Raw genomic sequence first — 23,077 nt, forward strand, 5'->3', positions numbered from 1 at the left:
CTCATTCTGATTATTATAAATTCTCTTCTTAAGGGAGACTGTGTCATGTGGTAGAAAAGGCATGGGCTTCAGAGTTAGATAGGCCTCAATTCAAATCCTGGTTCCGCATCAGAAGCGGTGTGATCCTTTTCTCCTGTTTTCTCGCCTATAGAATGAGAATTCAACCTACTTCCTGGAGTGGTTGAGATGATTCAGTAAGGTGATGTATTTGTATGCAACAACTAGCATGGTGCCTGGCACGATAAAGTTCCTTGATAAATATGTCTCTTTATCTTCTTTATTCATTTAATTTCTCCCTCTAGTTTTCCAGCAATACTTGTATAAATTCACATTATGATTTCACAGAGATAGTGAATAAAAATATACCAGAGAGTAAAAAACAATAACAAAAAACTTACATAGCCTCACCATGTGCTCAGCGTTTTATGTTTTACATACAGTAATTCATTCATTCTCTGCTCAAACTACCATAAGAGGTAGGCAAAGAACTATTCAAGAATGGAGTCAGGATTTGGAATGTAGGCAAAATGGCTCCACCATATGTGTGTCTAACCTTCTGATAGAGTGCCTCTTACAACAGAGGTGATGTTAATTCCTCCGATCAAAGTGCTTGGTTCTATGGCACCCTCTACCCAGAGGTGATTAACCTAAAGCAACTGATAAACAAATGGATGACATCGGAAATACTAATGGGTGTCCCTAGAGAGGTTATTTTCCATTCAAATAGTATTTTAAATTATGAAACCCAGTGAAAAGCGATGAGACGGCATTTCCCCAGTAATCAGAAAAAGTTCTCCAATCACACTCCACTCAGCTCCCAAACCTTAACAGCATCCTCAAATTTTAAAGTCAGAGCTGATTGAGTATTTTGGAGGCAGGATCTCTAATGCCAGTGGAAATTTCTCAACACCATTAATCAGCTATTTGATATTGAGAAAATCTCTTTGATTCCTGCACTTCTAACACTGCTTCAATTTCCCCCCTCAAACAATCGCTTGTGATTTTACTTGAAACCCATGTTTATTGAATCTCTCATCATGTCTCTGGCATTCCCCAAATTTTATAAAATTAAAAGGAAACTTAACTGGGAAGCCAAAGAATTAAGAACAGAAGGAATCTTGAAATCTCTCTGTGAGCTTCAGCTACTCAGTCTTCCCAACCTCCCCCTGTAGTCAAGCTAATCGGTTTTCAAAGGTCAAATTTTTTTGGAAGTCTGACTTATTAAAGCCACGGGTAAACTCAGACTTTATGGATTATCTTTCTTGTCTCTCCCTCTTTTTTCTTCTCTCTAATTCCTCTCTCGCTATTATTGCTATCTATAAGCTCTCATGCTTTTTTTATCTCCTCAGTTACAGAGAATTAAAAGTATGAGCTATTAATCCTATTAATATTAGAAACTGAATCAGAACTAAATTACTGTATTATGTGTTCTCACATAGAAAATTATTGATGACCTTAAGCATCTCACAGCCATTGCAATTTCATGGATTTGTAAATCCAAAAGAAATATGTTTTAAGTAATGCAAATTTGTTTTCCAACCATTTGTAAATTTTGGATCTCTATGAGGGAGCCAAGTAATTTCTATTTTCTTTATTCTAATATCTGAACCACTTTTCTGGGTTTCTCAATATAGAAAGAAAATGTCTGTGAGACTCCTTCTTTTGGGTGGTGGTCCTCATTAACCTTAGATAGGAGGAACCTCAGCACATAGATCAAAATAAAAGGGCCATTTGGCAATAAACTAAATGCATTGCTACGTTGACCACTAAAACAGAAAGAGGAATGTGAAGTACCTGAAGCAGACCTTTCTAAGGAGAGGTGCCGTCACTCCCTGATGAATTCTGTCAACTCATAGTAAAGTTTTATGGAGCCTGATAGCTCACCTGGTACCCTGAAGAAAGTATCATGGATTTTTTTTTTTTTATGAGACTTACTAAGCTATACATAACAGATTGAAAAGGAAAAATTGAAGGATAAGTAAATCTGCAGAAACAAATTGTGCGCTGTCATCATCCTTAACTAATGGCATTGACTCTGCTCCAAGCCTCCCGGTTTTCCTAAATTGGCATTTGAGAAACAGAAGCAAGTCTAGTTCCCTTTTCCATTTCTCAACAAAGGTTCTACTTCTGTAGCACTCGCCTTTTCTCTTCCCATCCTCTTGCTGTCTACAATTATGTTATCTTTACATGCCCATCCTAATATCAAACGGGTGGATATTGAACAGGCATGAGAGATGGCACACTCTCAGTTCATTAACTTCTTGTTAGGTTGGAAGCTTTCAAAATTGGGCATAAGAAGGAATAAAAAGTGGTCAGGTAAACATTTGAGTTTCTTTTCATCTCTTCTAAAATTCCATGCTACCAGTGAATAAGGGACTCTGTTTGATAAAGCACGCTATAGTGAACATCCCAGCTGCACTACAGTAAAGTTGTCAAGAGTATAGACTCTGGAGACAAATAGCTGGGCTCCCACTTACTAGCTACATGTACTTGGTTAATTAACTTCTTTATGCCTCCGTTTTATTTCTATAAAAGAGCACCTTCCTTATAGGGTACTTGTAAGGACTAAATGAAGAGGTACATGGGAAGTACTTAGAATCATGCCAGGACCAGAGTAAATGCCATATTAGTCATTATGATCTCGAGTGAGATGTTAATGCCCTTTCAACATTCCCAAGAAGTGGTCCTTTATCTTATGTTTGATTTTCCCCAAGAACAGAGAACTCATTATCTCCCAGAGTGACTTGCTATTATTTTTACTATTGGAATGTTGATCTCTCTATAGTGAGAGATCAAGATTTTCCTTTTAGCTCCTACTTACTAGTCTGAGGACCGTGTAGGAGTGATATAAAAAAAGATAACTGATATTTGAATTGATATTTTTTCTCATTTTCTCTAAGTTAAGCATCCTTCATTCCTACAATCACACACATATATTATAGATAAGTATTTAATAACTAGTTTGTCCATGGTTTTCTTAAAGGGGGTTCCCAGAAAGAGGGTCTGAAAGCACAGTTTCCCTCATCCTAGAAGAACTTCTAAGACTGGAGTGTCTTAGTTCATTGTGGAATTCTTTTAACATCCTCATAACATTACCTCATGTAAAACTCTTAAGTCATTTTTGTATGACTGCTACTGAATTGCATTTCATCATCACCTTTCTGGGCTAGTGCAATTTTTTCCTGTATTTTTGTAGGATAGTCGATGTTGTGGCATGGTTGTAGGATGATGTAGGAGGGCAAGCCTGTCCAACTCAAAGGCTTACACAAGCCAACTAAATAAGGCATGTCTCTGTAACTATTTTTTTCATCAGTCTATTTTGTTCATTAGATTCCACATTTGAGTACTCACAGATTTGTTTACCTCTAAAGGTTAAAAAGCAAACTAGCCAAAACCGGTTTGGCTCAATGGATAAAGCGTCGGCCTGCAGACTGAAAGGTCCCAGGTTCGATTCCGGTCAAGGGCATGTACCTTGGTTGCGGGCACATCCCCAGTAGAGGGTGTGCAAAAGGCAGCTGATCAGTGCTTCTCTCTCATTGATGTTTTTTTTCTGGTTTTTTTTGTTTGTTTGTTTGTTTGTTTGTTTGTTTTAATATATTTTATTGATTTTGTACAGAGAGGAAGGGAGAGAGATAGAGAGTTAGAAACATTGATGAGAGAGAGTCATCAATCAGCTGCCTCTTGCACACCCCCTACTGGGGATATGCCCGCAACCAAGGTACATGCCCTTGACCGGAATCGAACCCGGGACCCTTCAGTCCCCAAGCCAACGCTCTATCCATTGAGCCAAACCGGTCTCGGCTCATCGATGTTTTTAACTCTCTGTCCCTCTCTCTTCCTCTCTGTAAAAAATCAATAAAATTTTTTTAAAAAATTTTAAAAAAAAAGCAAACTAAGGTTTTTAGAAAAACTTTACTTAATAAAGTTATAGAAAAGAGTAAAATGCCCCAAGGTTAGCCTAAAAAAAATCATAGTGAACTTACTGAGACTATGGGGAAAAGTATCAAACTTTAACCCTAAATCCTTTTTGCTTGTTCAGTTCCTGGATGTCCATGCTTCTCTAGCTGAGAACTGCCTCTCCCCACACACGGCACCTTGCACATATCTCTGGCTCTGAATCCCAGCCAGCAATTAAGAGCCTGGGTGTCTTGCCCTCCACTGTCCCTAGATAACACTTTGCTTTCCAGGAATTCTTAGGGAGGTCTTTCTCCCAGATCTCCCTGAGAATCCTGTGGCTCACGGTAGTGATCTCTTCATCTTTTGATTAGCAACCCCTTGGCCATTCATCTCAGCTCAAATGGGGACCTGACTTTTGCCTTCCTTCCTCTCATTTGGGCTTGGAGCACCTCAAGTCCCCTCTTACTCTAGTCATTTGTACCCTAACCCTTGCCGATTGTGGCTTAGTGCCAGTTTGCTCCTTTCTCTCCTACAGGAATCTGCATTTCTATCTGCCCAGGTTACATAGTTTATGACTCTGAGAGGGGGGAAAAGGAGGGGGAGGGAATAGAAAAAGGAACCACAAGAAACAAAAAAGATAAAAAGTTCCATCTGCCTCACATGTTTTGCCAAGAGCAGAATTCCATTCACTCAGACAGAATTTCCTCAAAAAGATCTCTAACTATAGCTTCTTTGTCTTGGCCTCAGGACCCTCTTTCAAGCAGTGCCCCTCCAGGCTGAGGCCAGATCGCCAGGACTGGCACTTCCGCTGAAGCTTGGGCATCAGCCAAGCTAACAGGCCAAAGCGAATAGAAGAGGAAAGGGGCACAGATGGAGAAATCAAAGGGGCATTTCCCAGTTAAGACGTCAGCACAGTTGTTCTTTTGGGTTTTTTTGTTTTTTGTGTTTTTTTTAAAGTCTTGTTTTTAAGATCCTGTTCATTCAAAATGTAAATTCTTGAGAAGCATGCTTTCCTTCCACCAGTGGCTTACTTTTTTCTTTTTCTACATTTGCAGTATTAGTTGGGTTTTATTTTTCCATTGCATACAAGAAAGCTTAACATTTGATATCAGTAAGGTAGTTATTATTACACTAAGCACTGAAGGAAATTAATTGTTCATTCTATCTCAGATGAGTAAATGGAACTTGTTAAATCATAAGCCTATTCATCATTTTAGATACTTTCAAAATTATTTCCTTTTTATAGAATAATTTCATCATGAGTAGAAATATCTCAGGCATGTTTAACATCTAATTTACAGAGGGCAGTGTTTTCAAATGGACAGGCCACTAGACTGAGAATCAGAAGTTCTAAATTCTAACCCTTTTACTGATGGAGGAACTTTGGGTAAGGTCTCGGACTCCTTATCTGAAAAATGTGGGAACTGAACCAGGAGACTCTCAGTCTTTTTGTGGTTACAGTCTTTTTCCTAGTTAATAACTTGAGATGCTGACAGTATAGGACTGTAAAAAGAAAGAAAGAAACACACTCGGATTCAAAAGATTCAGATTTTCATCTTTGTTTTGCCTCTGACTTTCTTTGTGACTTTGAGGATTTATCCTTTCCTGTTTCCTCATCTGAATGAAAAGGAAATAGAACAGATGGTATCTAAGGACCTTTCCAGCTCTAAAATTTTACAACAAAGAAAAACGTCAGTGGTCCCTATGCTGCCTTCCATGTGCATATTTTACTCCAAATAGCCCGAGAAGCTGGAGCATACACCCATGCTCCTTAGTTCCCAAGGAAAAAAGCTGTCATAAGAGCCTCTTCACTTCCCTTTTCTTCTAAGTACCTGAGGTCAGGCTCTGAAATCCAGCATAAACATTATTATTACTAGGCTTCATCCAACTGAATGACCTGTTGACCATAAAGCAAAGATAACTAGTCTTTGCCATCTGCTTATAAATATACTACTTAGGAGGGAGAGTGACTTCTTAAAAGCTAAAAATAAAACAACAAAAAACAAAACAAAACAAAAAACACTGTCAAATAAACTTATTTTTTTTAATTTTCTTACATGAAAATTTGCTTAAACCTAAAATATTTGTGTTTATAATTTCTGGATTTTTCTTAAAATGCCCTAACTATTCAAGTAAAGTGTCTTTGCTTCAAAAGGAAGTCAGAGCTACAGTCACGGGTGGTTTACAGAACAATTTCTGGTAGTCTTTGCTTCATTTCAATATGTTGCCATGATTGGCCGTTGATAGCTACAAATAAGGAAGTTTTCAAGTCAGGGGATTTCTCAGTGGAAGTTCCCAGTTCAACACAAGGGAGAGCTCAGGGAGGTCTGGGCAGCATTCTAGAGCCTGTGTGCAAAGCTTTCAGACTCTGTAACTGCCCACATCTTAAAAGAGTAGTCTGTGAAGGAAGACTTGTAATCTGAAGAAGAGGTGAGCAAAAATTTCTGTAGTTCCTATTGATTCGCAACCTAAGCAAGGTGGCCAGGATGTCTTAAACTGAAGTGTGGCTGACTTATTCCCCTCTTGCTTCTGCTAAGTGAGTAATTTATGACATGATTCAATAATGCCTTTGTATTTATTGTCATCCTTAGAAATTTGATGTTTACAAAATAGGGTCCTTAGCTAAAACTAAAGGAAAAATTAAAATACTGTGATTTTATTTTATTTTTACATTTTCCCCAACATTTAAAATAGAATTTGTATCTATTTGAAATGATTTTTTTTTTTCGTTTATATCTGGAACATACGTCCTCTCTGAGTGGTTTTATAACAATGTAAGACTTAAGAGATATGTAATTAACATAAGTTAAGTTGCATATATCTTACTAGGTCGAAAAGCACACTAATATTGTTTATAGTCATGCTTCCTTTGGGTTAAAATTTTAAAGATCAATTCGGTCTCATCTAGTGGATTTATTCAAACATTAACTAAAGTTTATATTTCTCCATTTTCTAAGAAATATATTTAATGAATATATCTTTACAATAATGTATTAACCTCAGGGAAATTTTCCATTTCCTGTCTTAAAACATTTAAACTTACATAATTAGAGTAATCCAGTCTTCTTCTATTACTAATTGGTTTTTATGTACATAAACAATGATGAATACTAAAGATTGTATAGTATTTTTAATGATAATCCTAGACAATGTTGGTAGTTCAAAAAGATTAAACATCAAGAATCATTATCACTATTGTTATATTAATAGCTGCCATTTATTGTCTCCTGGAGGAAAACAATCACAAGATCTTCCAGCTCAGGGCAGAACCAGGGCTTAAAACATGATCTCATATCACTTTTTCCATGGCTCTCTGTTTCCACTGCCCTGCCTTCTTACAACATTAAAACAATATTTTGAGATGTCTTATCTGAACTGCAAAACGATGGGCGAGAAAAGAAGATGACCTAGCCAAGGGTCCAGAGCAACCAAGTCATTCACTGGAGCTCAGGAGTTATTTCCAGGTCTTCCTTCTCTTCACTCGTTCCCTCCATTTCCTCACTCCCTCCAGGGTGGACTATTACCTGTTCACAGGCCCACACAGGTGTCTGTCTCCATGCAGGAGGGATGTGGGCTGTATATCAAGTCCAACCTGACTGAGGTTCCTGCTTAACAAGTGCCCAGGCCCTAAGGAATGCTCAGTTACTTCTGTTAAGCACTTGTGACAATAAAAGAGATGGCCAACTGGAAGATTTAAAACAAATCTGTTAAATTCCTCCCAAAGAGTTCTGGTTGGAATTTCATAAAACATACACTTATTCAATGAAAAGAATCATCCTTGCAGTGGAAAACTTGCCTGTCTGCAAACACTCTTTCTCTCCGTGTACTTACGGCCTCTGGAAACACATAGGGTTTTTGTTTATAGTAAGCTGCGTTTCAGCATGTTTTATTTTCTTTGAGTGGGATGGTGATTTTAAAAAGTTCTTGATTTCGTAATTTTATCTTGCATTTAGCCATTATATTGATCCTTTATTCTAAATTATTTTAGGTAATTTACATGTGATGTCTAGATTAAAATATATATAATTTTGTATCCTTTTTTTTCTTCTTCTCACCACATTGTCCAGAATTTCTAGAACAGTGTTTAATAACAGAAGAGATAGCAGCCACCCTTGTCTCGTTCTGATCTCAGTGGGAATTTCCCTAGTGGTTAACATTAAAAATGACGTTGGCTATTGGTTTGAAGTAAATAAGCTTGTTATAAAAACCAAATAACTACCAAATACACTTCTAACCCAAGTTTGCTAAAGGTGTATCAAGACTTCGTGTAAAACCATATCCAACATCTTTTTTATATCATTAGAGACAACTATATAGTTTTCTATATAGTTTTAAACTATGTAGTACTATGCTGTTACACTATACAATAGTTTCATTTTTTTTTAATTCTGTGATATCAAAAATCATGGCCCCAGTATAAAGGTAGATTTATAGTTATAAAGTATATATATATGTTTGCTCTGGTTAAAATAATAAATTGATCAAAACCAATCAAACCTACACATTTCCTCATTTTCTCTTCAATCCACATTGCTTAGAGGTCTCTCCCCTATTATTTTGGCTTCACAATTTAGTTCACAACTCAAATTAACAGAAAAGAATGAAAGCCATGCGGCACAGCCGAAGATCCCTCTCCCAGCAGAGCAACCAGATACTCAAACAAAGCAGCCGTCCCTGCGTTTTGTGCAAAAAGCTTTCTCCCTGTTATGACAGCGCTAGTTGCAGACCACAATTCAGTTACAACCCACAGTGGTATGCAAAAGTGTCCAAATTCACTGATCTTACACCAATGTATGCTGAATAATGTCTGTAATTTACTGAGAAATTTTACTTTCATATTCTTAAATGAAATCAGACTGTATTTTTTATTTTCTGATAAAAATAAAAAAATACCGGTTTACCATGCTCTCAAAAAGTTTAATGGGCTTTCTTTGCTTTTTGAAATGTTTAAAGAGCAAACCTAAACACTATTTATTCTTGGCACCCACTTTTGGCTGTTTTGTTCATGTGATTTTTTTTAAATTAAATTTTTCAAATGTATTAGCATACATGATATTCTCCTGTACTTTTAAAAAATCATCTCTATAACTATGTGGATAACCCTTTTTCATTACTTATTTTAACGATTTATGCTTTCTCTCTCTCTCTCTCTCTCTCTCTCTCTCTCTCTCTCTCTCTCTCTCTCTCTCTTTTTTTTTTTTTCCTGATTGCCATGTCAGTTAATCTCCTGGATGTATCACTTTTATGGTTTTCATTTTTTTAATAATTAGTTTTTTTATATTTATTAATATTTCATAATGGTTTATTTTAGAATATTTTACTTTTCTGTTCTTGAGTTGAATGATTAGATTTTTTTTTCTTTCTTGTTTTGTAATGAAAATATTTAAGGCTAGGAATTTTCTTTAAGTACCATTTTAACTACAACTCACTTTTATGTCACTTTCACATGGCCATTATTTTATGATTTTTTCATTGCAGTTTTATTTCCTTCTTGATCCAAAATTTACTTAGGATAATAAAGGGGGGGGGTTTTTTTGTTTTTTTTTACTTAACAAGCTTGTTAGAATAACTTTAGATTCAGAGAAAAATTGAGCAAACATTACAGAGTTTCCATATACCCCATCACACACAGTTTTCTCTGTTATTTACATCTTACATTAGTATGGTACATTTGTTACACTTAAGGAACCAATATTGATACATTTTTACTAACTCAGTCCATAGTTCATTTAGACTTCCTTAATTTTTCCTTTTTTCCCCTTTTAAAAAAATTGAGGTAAAATTCACATTACATAAAATTATTTTGAATACTATTGTAAATAGAATTATTTCCTTAATTTCATTTTTGGATTGCTCATTGGTGATGCATAAAAACACAACTGATTTTTGAATGTTGATCTTATATTCAGCAACTGTGGTAAAATCATTTGTCCATTCTTATGAATTCTTTGGGATTTTTTTATATATATATATAAGACAAATGGCCGGTGCACGAAATTCATGCATGGGTAGGATCCCTAGGCCTGGTGGGTGATCAGAGCCAATCAGAGCCTTTCAGCTGCCAGCTTGGGCCTTCATTTGCTCTGTGCCACCTCCTGGTGGTCAATGCATGTCATAGCAAGCGATAGAACTCCCCGTCTCCTGGTTGAACTCCTGAGGGCACACTTTGTGCATATTAACCTTTTATATCTATGTATAGATAATATCTGAAAACAGATATTTTCATTTATTCCTTTCTAATTTGGTTGTTTTTTATTTCTTTTTCTTGTTTAAATGCTTTGGCTAGAACTTCAGGACAATGTTGAACTGCAGTGGCCTTGTTCCTGGTTTTAAGGGGAAACCCTTCAGTTTTTCACAATTGAGTAATATGTTAGCTATGGAATTCTCATAAATTCTCTTTATCATATTGAGGAAGTTCTCTTCCATTTCTAGTTGTCTGCATCTTTTGATTTAAATCATGAAAGGGTGTTGAATTTTGTCAAATGTCTTTTCTGCATCAATAGAGATAATCATGTGGGGTGTTTTATTTTCTTTATTCTATAATGTGGTATGCCACATTAAATGATTTTCTTTTGTTTAACCACCCTTGCATTCCAGGGATAAATCACATTTGGTCATAATGTATGCTATTAGTTTAGTTTACTAGTTTTAATGGAGAATTTTTGCATCTTTATTTATAAGTGATTTTGATTGTTGTTGTTGTTTTTTATCAGTTTGTTAATAGTTATAAATATATTACAGAAGTGAAAAGGCTTAATAATTCATTTACAATTGCAGTCAGTTACACCTTTAAATGATACTTGACCTGTTATATGAAGTAAATGATGCATGAGAATTAGTCCTGAAACTGTTCGCAGAAGTTCTATTTCCAAACCAGTGGATTAAAAACACAACTGTGAGTGATACAAAGACATAAAAACTCATATTATGATAAAAATCAATTGCAAAAATAGAGAATTCTCATACCCAGATTAATATAAGAACTCAGCAGTTTTCCTCAACTTACACATGAGCTCCACACAGAAAATATTAAAGATGTCTTTCAACGTGATGCAACCGTATAAAGCTAAAATAAGATCATTAGATGATCAATGCATCAAAAGTCAACAGAATTTAGAAAATACATCTAATTCTAAAGTAAGCATAAGTAAAAAAGTCACTTTACAAAGAATTATAACTGCTCTCCATCATCAGAGTCCAAATCGTATTTCTTTCCACGATAGTTTTCTTTTCCAGCTTTGGGAAGTTTGTTCCAAATTTTTTTTGGCTCTGAAATGGTGGCTCCATTAAATTCCCATTGTAATTAAGAATATTAGAACAACCAAGACTCCATTCTAAAGTTTCTGTGGTGAAGTCATCTGTATTTTCTAGGCCAGTAAGTCAAACAACATGATCTTGTATTTTTTCATCTTTTACCAATGCCAGTGTGGGAATGATTTTGATCCTCAGTTTCTCAAAAAAGGAAAGGTGCTTTTCTACATACAGCTTCAAAAAACATGGTCTCCAGATCTTTCTTTGACAATATTACCAAGTGAATGTCTAGCATTTTACACCTGAATGTGGAGTCTATGTAGAAATGGCAAAGCACTTTTTTACTCTCTTGAAAAAAGTATCTCTCACTGGTGATTTCTCTGTATTCCCCAGGTCCTTTTTGAAAGTCATCCTTTTTTCTGCTGTTGAGCTTTTCTTAGTGCCTCAACTCTCTTTTCTGTGAGGTATCCAATTCATCCTCATCCATCTGATCCAGTTTCTGAATTTCAGCATCTAAATGTTCTTTCACTAGTTTGGTAGTCTGAAGCAACTGATTGTCCAGGACTTTTGAAAACATCTCAACAGATGCATTAGCTTCCATTCTTCATAGTTCAGCCTTGCTGGGCTCTCGGCGATACCTGAGAAATGACGGGCTGGTGGCTCCAGAAGAACATCCACTCTGGCTTCAGCCTCACAACTGCTAGTGGCTATGAACCGGCTGCCACTTCTACCTCCAGATTGGCTGGGGTCCTTCTATATCGTACAGCCTGTGACACTGAAGAAATGAGAGGGAAGAGGAATGTTGGTTTTCAGTTTTCTTTTATTTCAGTGTTTGTCTGGCTTTGGTATCACAGTAATCCTGGCTTCATATGATGAGTTAGGAAGTATTTCCTTCTCCTCTATATTTTTGAAAGAGTTTGAGAAGGACTGGTGTTAATTCTTCTTTACACATTTGATAGAATTTACCAGTGAAACCAACTGGTCCCGGACCTTCTTTCCTTGAAAGTTTTTGATTACTGATTAGATCTCTTTGTTATAAGTATGTTTATATTTTAAAATATATTTTATTGATTTTTCACAGAGAGGAAGGGAGGAGGATAGAGAGTTAGAAACATCAATCAGCTGCCCCACTGGAGATGTGCCCACAACCAAGGTACATGCCCTTGACGGGAATCAAACCTGAGACCTTTCAGTCCATAGGCCGACACTCTATTCACTGAGCCAAACCGGTTTCGGCTATGTTTATATTTCTAGATTCAGTTTTGGTAATTTGCGTGTTTCTGGGAATTTGTACATTACTATTAGGTAATCTAATTTGTTGGCATATAATTACTCATAGTATTCTCTGATTATCCTTGTTATTTCTGTTTAGTTGGTGGTAATGACCACACTTTCATTTCTGATTATAATTATTTGTTGTTCTCTCTCCTTTTCTTATAAAACTAGCTAAATATTTTTTGTCAAGCTTTTTAAAAACTGATTTTGACTTCATTGACTCTATTGTTTTTCCATCCTCTGTTTCATTTATCTCTGCTCTGATCTCTATTGTTTTTCTTCTGCTAGCTTTGTTTCTTTTTCTAGTTCTTTGGCATGTCAAATTAGATTATTGATTTCAGACTTTTCTCTTTTTTAAAAATGTAGATGTTTACAGCTATTAATTTTCCTCAGATCACTTCTTTCATTGCCTCCCGTGAGTTTTGGCATGGTGCAATCTATTTCTAAGTAAATCTACTTTTCCTTGTGATTTCCTATTGATCCATTGGTTAAGAATGTGTTGTTTAATTTGCACATATCTATGAATTTTCCAGTTTTCCTTATTTTATTGATTTCTAGCTTCATTTCATTTTGGTTGGAGAAGATATTTCGTATGATTTCAATATTTTTAAATATATTGAGAGTTTTTGTGGCCTAACATTTAATCTATCATGGAGTAGTTTTTACATCTGCTTAAGAAGAATGTGTATTCTACTGTTGTTGGGTAGATGGTTCTATATATATCTGTTACGTCCAGTTGTTTATACTATTCTTCAAATCCTCTATTTCCTTTTCTTTTTTCTATCATTTATTAAAAGTGGTATCTCCTTGCCCTAGCCTTGCCGGTTTGGCTCAGTTGATAGAGCATCGACCTGCTGACTGAAGAGTCCCAGGTTTGATTCCCTCCAAGGGCACATGTCTGGGTTGTGGGCTCGATCCCTAGTAGGGGGCGTGCAGGAGGCAGCCAATCAATGATTGTCTCTCATCATTGATGTTTCTCTCTCTCTCTTCCTCTCCCTTCCTCTTTGAAATCAATAAAGAAGTATATTTAAAAACAATAATAATAAAAGTGGTATCTCCAACTATTACTCTCTATTGTCTATTTCTCCCTTCAGTTCTATCAATATTTGCTTTATGTGTGTGCAGGGACAGCAGGCGTTTGTTTAATGTGTATATCTGGATAATTGTTTTATCTTCTTGATACATGACTTTTATCACTATATAATGCCCTTCTTCATTCTTACAACAGTTTTTTACATAAAAGCTATTTTATCTGATATTAGTATAGCTGCTCCATCTCTCTTTTTGTGACTATTTGCATTGAGAATTTTTTCATGCTTTTACTTTTAACTTATTTATGTCTTGTTATCTAAAGTAAGTCTATAATAGCCGAAACCGGTTTGGCTCAGTGGATAGAGCATCAGCCTGCAGACTGAAAGGTCCCAGGTTCGATTCCGGTCAAGAGCATGTACCTTGGTTGCGGGCACATCCCCAGTGGTGGGGTATGCAAGAGGCAGCTGATCAGTGATTCTCTCTCATGGATGTTTCTTAACTCTCCTGTCCCTCTCTCTTCCTCTCCATAAAATATATATATATATATATATATATATATATATATATATATATATATATATATATATATATATAATTTTTTTAAATAAAGTAAGTCTATAATAAACAACATATAGTTTGATCATGTTGCATTATCCATGCTGCCAAGCTCTGCCTTTTGGTTTGGGAGGTTAATCTATTTGTATTTAAAGTAATTACTGATAAGGGAGACTTACTTCTGCAATTTTGCTATTTGATTTCTGTATCCCTTACACCGTTTTCCTGTTCCTCACTTACTTCCCCCATTACTGCCTTCTTTTGTATTTTGTTAACTCTTATATATTTTTTTTATATACCATTTTATTTCATTCTCATTTGTTTTTATATGTTTTAAAGATACTGTCTTAGTGGTTACTATGAGGATTAAAATTAGCAACTTAAATTTATAGCAATCTAATTTTAATACTAACTGAACTTCAATAATATACAAACATTCTACTCATATATGGCTCTTATGTTGTTGTAATCACAAATTTTATCTTTATACATTATGTGCTCTTTAACACATAATTATTTTTAAGCATTTGTCTTTTAAATTATGTTGGAGATAAAATTGAGTTCAAACAAAAAATAGTCATGCTGGATTTTATATTTATCTATGTAGTTGTGTGGATTTAAATTATTGTCTAGTAGACTTTTATTTGAGTCTACTTATCATTTCTCATAGGGTAAGTTTACTAACAACTCATTTACCATTATTTTTATCTCAGACTATTTCAATTTCTCCTTACTTTTGAAGAACAGTATTGGCAGAGATAGAATTCATGGTTGAGACTTCTTTTTTCCAGCACTTTAAATATGTCATTCTATTGCTTTCTTTCCCTCATAATTTCAAAGTGAAATTGTTTGTATTCTTACTGAGGATCCTTTGTTCATAATGAGTCATTTCTTTCTTACTACTTTCAAGATTCTTTCATCTTGGGCTCTCAACAGTTTGATTATAAAATACCTAAGTATGAATCTCTTTGTGCTTATCCTACTGTCATTTATCGAGCTTCTTGAATGTGCAGATTCAGTCTTTCATCAAATTGGGAAATTTGGGGCCATTATATCCTCAAAATATTTTTTTCCGTTCCTTTTCTCTCACTACTCCTTCAGAACTTCCATAATGCATGTGTTGGTCCACTGGATGTTGTCTCACATGTCTTTAGGCTCTTTTTTCTTTATTCTTTTTTATAATGTTCCTCCAACTAGATAATTTCCATTGTATCTTCATCATATTCGATGGCTCTTCTGCCCTCAAATCGGCAACCAAGCCCCTCTAAGTAAATGTTTTATTTCACTTACAGTATTGTTCAGCTCCAAATTTCTATTTTGTTCCTTTTAATGGTTTCTATCTCTTAATATTCTTGTTTTTTCCATTTATCATTTTCCCAATTTTCTTTGGTTCTTTGTCCATGGTTTTCTTTAGCTCTTTTGGGCATATTTAAGATAGTTGATTTAAAGAATTTTTTCTTGCAAGTCCAATGTCTAGGTTTTCTCAGGAAGAGCTTTTAAAGACATTTTAAATTATAATTACAACCACTTATTTAAATCAAAAGTAACTACATGTAGAACCACATACTTAAATTACAGAAATTATTTTTTATTTAATATTATTGAGTTTCTTCTGTATACCAGGTCCTGTGTATATGTTATCTCATTGTACATACACAGAAACTTTGAGGCAAGTACTACTGTAATCTGCTTTGGCAGATAAAGAAACTGAGACATAGGGCTAATAAAGTCATATTGTAAATAAATGGCAAAGCCAACATACGAATGAAACAATTTTAACTCAGAATTCTTACTTATTACCAATATGAATTACCTATCTTAGCTTGAGTTTTGTTTTGCAGGGGAGGGAGAACAATAACCACCTAGGCTTCAGACTGGTGTTTGCACTTATCCTTAATATCATTATAATAACCATCCTAACTTCAACAACATCTAGATGTGCATATTGGAATTTTAAGTGTAGAGCATGATATAGAGTGGAAAGGACAGTGAAATAGGGATCTACAGCTGAGCCCATAGTTCTAACCTGGAAGGGGAGTCAAGTGAGGTCCTGCTTAGAATCAGTCCAGTTAGCCGAGGCCTAACAGACCAGTAAAACATGAGGAAACATGTTCTGGAATGAGAAAAACACATTAGCAAACACTGAAAAAGACAGAACAGGGAGCTTTTGAAGTATTGAAAAAAGCCCCAAATCAGCAAGAGGAAGAGAGAAGATATGAATCTAGAGACATAAGAAGAAGCTTCAAGCTTAGAGCTTGGGTTTTATACTAAGGGTGATATGAAACCAGTGAATGATTTTAGATGATACAGGAACATAACATTTAGAAACTGACAAGAGTAAAAGTGAGGAAAGCTGGGAGAAGGCTGATATGGTAGATATGAATTGATAGTGGCTTCAAAAGGGGTGACAATAGACATAGTGACAATAGGGACACAGAGTATATGCAGCAAGAAATGTTGCAGAGGAGTTCTGACATGAGCTACCTTATTGGGTGATTGATTAAATGCTGGGAAGTGAGAGTTTTATGTTATGTGAGCAATGTTTTATTTTCTTTCTTCTATTTACATGATAAAAAATGAACATACAATTTTTAATCTACTTGTACTTATTTATCTTTACATTTAAAAAAGCTAAAATAACATAGGTTCAATTATAGTTAGAGTGAGACCCTATCTATCATTTTCTTATTTCCACATATAAAATATAAAAAGTGAGTCAATAGAAATTTTTACTTCCTGCCAGCTTTTTTTCACCACTTGAGTTTTTGTTGCTATAATTAGGAAGTTTAGAATATGTTATTAGGTTATTATTTATACTTATACCTTATGTCTTAAAATTATTTTTAATATTCTCATTATATTTGCAACAAGTTTTTACTTAATCCAGAATTTAAGTTATTTCAAATATTTATAAACATTTATTTTATATCAGAATTTCATCTTTGGGTTTTTTTATTTTGATTCCCTTCTTGACCAACTGAGGTATATCTTCAGTTATTTCAGGAAGTGAGTGGTATATTTCTGATCCCTGAGTATCTAAGAATGTCTTTGTTTTCCTTTCCTATATGAATGATAACTTGGGTGGCTATAGAGCCTTTGTATAGACAGTTCCCAAGCAACTATAAGTGTTATTCTATTCAGCTTCTGAAGTTTAATAATGAAGATAAAATGACTTTTCTATCTTTTTCTTCCTTTGCAAGTAATTTCCTTTCTGCTTAAATTCTTGTTGATTATTTTTCCATACTTTAGATGTAGGCAGCCTTCCCTCCCCCTCTCAAGCCTGGACTAAAGCCTTTCCAATGCGTTTTTGGAGTATCCCGCACTTACCTCTGTTGTAATATTGTAATACCACATCATGTAGCAATTGCCTGCTTCTTTTATGTAGCTCAATCACAAGACACTCCAAATTATTTAGGTAGGAATGTGTCTTGGTCTTCTTTGTATCCCTAAAAATTAACATATGTCAGGTACTCACAAAAATTTTTCTGAATAAATGGATAAATCATTAATATCACATTTTTACCAGGAAAGGTCAAAGTTTGGTCTCCTTTAATATTTTTCAAAGCTTGTTGAGTCCTTTTCCTCTCTGCTTTGGACTAAATTATTACTTCAGATACCTTCTGATATATCTTTGGTTGCTAATTTGTTCTATTTACTCTGATCTCTTCTGAAGAAGTTGGAGCACTGACTTTCCACTATTTCATGCAATGGTTTACAACTATTTGTCCTTTACATTCACATTTTTATGGAGTTTTTTAAGTTTTTACTCTAAATGTTCATTTAATATTCTGCAGTACTGATTTCTTCCTGGGTTACATCTAAATAATATTTGAATTTTGCCATTGCATATTCTGTGTCCTTATAGCCTTAACTTATTTGGTTTTTTATTTCTCCCTGCCACTTAACTAGATCTCTCCTAATCTTAATCTAATATCTTGTGTTTCATCTCCTGTTTCATAGAAAATGCAAAGCTGAGTCTTTCCGTTTACTTTTTTTTTTTTTTTTTTTTTTTTTCTGACAGTGCTCAGCACCTAACTACCTAACAGTTCATTTACTTATGCTTCTGGTATCATTTTCCAAAGTATTCACTTTCTCAGCATTTTGAGGATTCTCTCCTACTTCATTCCTGCAGCGTAATCTTTTAAAAAGGAATACTTTCTCTTGAATTTACTCATTCTAAGCCTCATGTATCCTTTACTAACACAATGTATGGATTTTCCTTGATTCTCCTTATTATCTGCCTGAATTCTATTAGTTTCTCTGCACAGATCTTGGACTTAGAGACAGTATACATGTACAGTTCACAGCTAACTTTTTGGCCTGAAACTGACATTTATCAATTTTGTCACCACAGGTATTGGCTTGTGGCAAGACTCCTCATTCTAATTGCCTATTTTACTATGAAGAGACTAATTCCTAGTTAATCAGAAACAATCACTGGTCTTTTCCTTGGTTGGAACCATATATGGAAAATTTAAACTCCCAGTGAGAGTCAAACACATGGTTCTGTCTGCCCAGCCCCTTTGATATTTTGCTTCACATATCCTTAAATACAGAGCATCATATCTCTCTACTCCCATTGGAACCATGTTGGTATAATCCAAACCATAGCTCCAAAATGGATAATAGACGTGCTAGTGAGGGATATTGTCAGTTACACATAGTAATGGGGTTACTGTCAATTCATTCGTATGTGCTAGGAGGCAGATAGGTTTCTTGTTGTTTTAAAATATGTGTTGTTTTTTTTTTATTGACCTTAGAAAGAGAAGTAAGGAGAAGGGAAGAGAGATAGAAACATTTATTTTTCTTCAGGCCAGCAGATTTGGTTACCTTCAAATAACAAAGTTCATATCCATTTCAACCGCCACAGTTCTTGCAAAGGGTGGAAAATCCTGTCAAATTTTGTCACCAGGGTTACAGCTACTCTTTTGATGCTTTTTGTGGCTTAGAAAAAAGCACCCCCCTGGGGATGATTCAAGCCCAAGCGGCAAGTGAGCACCTCTGTCAGCTGGGTACACTGAATAGGGCACAGATTGCTTAGCCATACACCTGGTTGTCAATCCTGCCTCTCAATACTATTATGAGTTCTCATATTTTCCTGATTTTTTCATTTAGTTTAGAGAATCTGAGACACAAACAGCTAGTCCAGATGTCATCTTAAATCAGAAGTCAACCAGATTCTATTAATAGTGATGTTTCACATCTAAGATTTGAGTGAGATCATTGATACTTACCTGACATTCCAAGTTGTAGTATTTATGCTGGCAGCTTTTCTTGTCCCTGGATTTATATTTAGAACTCACAATAAAATATTAAGTAGTTTTAAAAATAGCTCCTAAAATATTTTTCATAAGCCTGTAATTATCATTTTTATCTCAACCTACCACACAGTACTGCTTGCTAACCTAAAGGTATCTATAATACCGTGTTTCCCCGAAAATAAAACATCCTCTGAAAATAAGACCTAGTGCATGGAAAGATAAGACATCCCCTGAAAATAAGACCTAGCGCAACTTTGGGAGAAAAAATTAATATAAGACACTGTCTTATTTTCGGGAAAACAGGGTAATAAAAGTGTAATATGATAATTAGACTGGACAGCTGTATTACCTTCTGGATGAAGCTGCAGGTCAGGGGCCGAGGCAGAGACAGTTAGGGGCAGTCAGGCAGACAGGTGAGCCGTTAGGAGCCAGCAGATCCAGATTGTGAGAGGGATGTCTGAGGGGTCCAGGATTGCCAGAAGGTGCAGGCGGGGCTGAGGGACCTCCTTCTCCCCATGCATGAATTTCGTGCACAGGGACTCTAGTCTATAATAAAAGCATAATATGCTAATTAGACCTGACAGCCAAATGACCTTCCAGACATCCTTCCATATGACGCCAGGGCTGTGAGGGCCAAAGCAAGCCACCACAACTGCAAGGGCTGAGCCCCTTGCATCAGGCCTCTAATGAAATAATATGAGTCAAGAAAAATTGGAGTAAAATTATGTCATTTATTTAAAGAGATAATTCTCAAATAAATGTCTCAACTAAACTCCTAATCTCAATAAAATATACTGAAGGTCAATTCTAAATAATTCATCATAATTATAGAAAAAGGAAAATGTTTTACACTGTTGTAGGACAGAACTCCTGCATCTACCCCAGCATTCATGTTTCACACACTGGGGAAGGATGCATCCACTTCTCTTCATAACTACAACATCCCTCTCACAATCTGGATCTGCTGGCTCCTAACGGCTCATCATAGGAGTAGAAAGAGAGAAAAAATACACATTTTAAAAATGTGTATGCTTAAATTTTCTTTCTTTTTCAAAGTTTTCAGCACTTCCGTCTTTCAAAATGCTTATGCATTCAGTTTTAGATTCTACGTATTATTAAAGTTGTAGGAAAAGGGCATGCAGGAGGCTGATAATTGATGTTTCTGTCTCACATTGATATTTCTCTCTCTCCCCCTCTCCCTTCCTCTCTCTGAAAAAAAAAAAAAAGAAAGAAAATCAACAAACTATCGTTTAAAATAAAATTTCTATTTCCTGCTCTGCATAAGACACTGTTAAGAGAACAAAAAGACAAACCACAGAATGGGAGAGAATATTTGCAAAAGGTACATCTGATTATCAAAGATTCACAAGGAACTCTTAAAATTCAACAATAAGAAAACACCAGCAACTCAATTTGAAAATGGGCCAAAAACCTTGATATTCATCTCACTAAAGAAGATATACAGATGGAAAACAACCACATGAAAAGATGTTCTATGTCATATGTCATCAGAGAAATGAAAATAAAAACCACAACAAGATACCACTACATACCTACTAGAATGGCCAAAATCTAGAAAACTGACCACACCAAATTATGAAAAGGATGTGGGCCATCAGAAACTCTCATTCATTACCGGTGGGAATGCTTAATTGTATTACCACCTTGGAAGACAGTGTGGCAGTTTCTTACAAAACTAAACATATTCTTACCATGCAATATAACAATCATGCTCCTTGGAATTTACCTAAAGCAGTTGAAAACTTATGTTCACACAATAACCTGCACAATAACATTTATACAGGTTTTATTCATAATTGCCAAATCTAAGAAGCAACCAAAATGTCCTTGATAGGTGAGTGGATAAACAAACTGTGGTTCATCCAGAAAATGAAACATTATTTAGTGCTGATAAGAAATGAGCTATCTAGCCATGAATAAAACATGGAAGGACTCAAGTGCATATTACTCAGTGAAAGAAACTAATCTGAAAGGCTACACTTTGTAGGATTCCAACTATGTGACATTCTGGAAAAAGCAAAACTATGGAGACAGTAAAAAGATCAGTGTTGGACTGACAATTCTCAGGGGAAAAGGGGAGTGGTGGATGCGGGAAGAGATTGAACATAGACTGTGCACCTATGGATGAGGACAATGGGGGGTGGGGAAAGGGCAGAGGGTGGGATGGGAACCTGGGGGAGGGGGGAAGAAATGAAGAACCTTTGTAGTAATATGAACAATAAGATTGATTTAAAAAAAAAAAAAAAAAAAAAAAAAAGATCAGTGTTGCCACAGACTGAGGGGAGGAAGGAATGAATAGGTGGAGCACAGGATTTTTAGGGCAGGAAAGCTAATATGATACCATAGTGTTGGGTATGTGCTACTATATAGCTGTCCAAACCTATAAAATGAATATTTGTACATAAAACCCTGAGCCTGAATCATATCCACACGAGGATCTGTCGAAAATATAATGTGAACTATGGGCTTTGAATGGTAACGATATGTCAATGTAGGTTCCTCTATTGTGACAAATGCACTCCTCTGCTGGGAGATGCTGATAATGGAGGAGGCTTGTGCATGTTTCAATGTAGGGAGTGTACGAGAAGTCTCTGTACCTTCTTCTCAATTTTGCCATGAACTTAAGACTTCTCTAAAAAAAATTAATTCTTTTTAAAAAAAAAGTTTTGTATTGTCATGTTTAACTCAGTAACTTATTATAAGAAAACTGCTCAACTGGTCACAATTTATATACAAGAAGTTTGTGTTTGTTTAAAAAAGTTTTTAAAACTATATTTTGGTTTTGACTTTTAAAAGGAAGCCCAATATTTTAAAATGCACTGTCACATTTTTAAATCCTCGGACTTACTAGCTTAAGGAAAGAAGTCCAAACATCCATGGTTCAAGAGTGTAGGGAGAAGTTGGGGCAGCTAACTCCTGATCCTCCTGCTCTAACAGAGAAAAAAATTCTGTCACAGGAGGAGCAAGAAGCTGGACTTCCCTGGGGAGATAGCAGCTTCTAAGTTATATGGACCATATGACCAATTAAAAAAAAAAACAAGTTTGAGAACTACAGAGCTAGGCTTAACATTTTCAGGATGAAGAAAAAAATATGAACTGAAGACACATTCAGGCATGGCTTGGCCAAGGTCACCAGGACTGAAGAGTTTCTGACTTAAAACATCTTGTCACGCCTATGGATATAAAGTTATGTTCTAGAGCAGGCTCTGCCTGACAAAAATAGATATTATTCATGGGCATTTTTTTCTTGGCTTCTAGAGAGCTACTTCAACATGCTTAGTATGTTTGTGTTTGGCGGTAAGGTCTTTTTCAAACACCATTAACCCATGTCAAATATATGCAAAAGCAGTGAGAGTTTTAAAATATATATATTTTAAATAAATAAATAAATAAATAAATAAATAAATAAATAAATAGGTCATGATCATGGAAGCTTCTGAGAATGCTACCTGCTTTCAGCCAGATGCAATCATACTGCAGTCAGCATGGAGAGTCCCAGCCTTAGGTGTTCTCAGGAAGCTACCACATGTGCTGTGGATTTGACTACTTTCATTTCCTGAAAGGAATCCCAGGGAAAACCTTGGTGATGGGAAGAAGCCAGCATGATGCGAGTGACTTAGGATACTACCTTTCATTTATTTGTAGATTCCACTCTTTACCACGAGCTTTTGCTTACATTATCGGATTGATCTTCTCAACCAACCATCCAGTAAAGAAGGTTATTATTGTCCTCGTTTGTCAGATTTAAAAAAAAAAAAAATTAAGGTTCATTAGGTTAAGCAACT

The 23,077-nt window shown here is 35.4% G+C and overlaps 1 protein-coding gene and 1 pseudogene across 5 annotated transcripts in view; one reads left to right on the plus strand and one right to left on the minus strand.

Moving 5' to 3' along the window:
• Positions 1-6,194: 6,194 nt before the first annotated feature.
• Positions 6,195-23,077, plus strand: part of TANK (TRAF family member associated NFKB activator) — a 77,847-nt gene continuing 60,964 nt past the window's right edge. The window contains exon 1 of one of the 4 annotated variants that reach the window (XM_084891542.1): positions 6,195-6,327. The gene's annotated coding sequence lies outside the window, so the exon portion shown is untranslated. The remainder of the gene's footprint in view (positions 6,328-23,077) is intronic. The other 3 variants (XM_084891544.1, XM_084891540.1, XM_084891538.1) reach the window with 3 other exon arrangements.
• On the minus strand, positions 11,069-11,749 carry LOC311626969 (thioredoxin domain-containing protein 9-like; annotated as a pseudogene). The gene has a single exon. The product of its transcript is annotated as a thioredoxin domain-containing protein 9-like (transcript).

The sequence above is a fragment of the Pipistrellus hanaki genome (assembly GCF_964339955.1).
Source record: "Pipistrellus hanaki genome assembly, chromosome: 8".
NCBI classification, from domain to species: domain Eukaryota; kingdom Metazoa; phylum Chordata; class Mammalia; order Chiroptera; family Vespertilionidae; genus Pipistrellus; species Pipistrellus hanaki.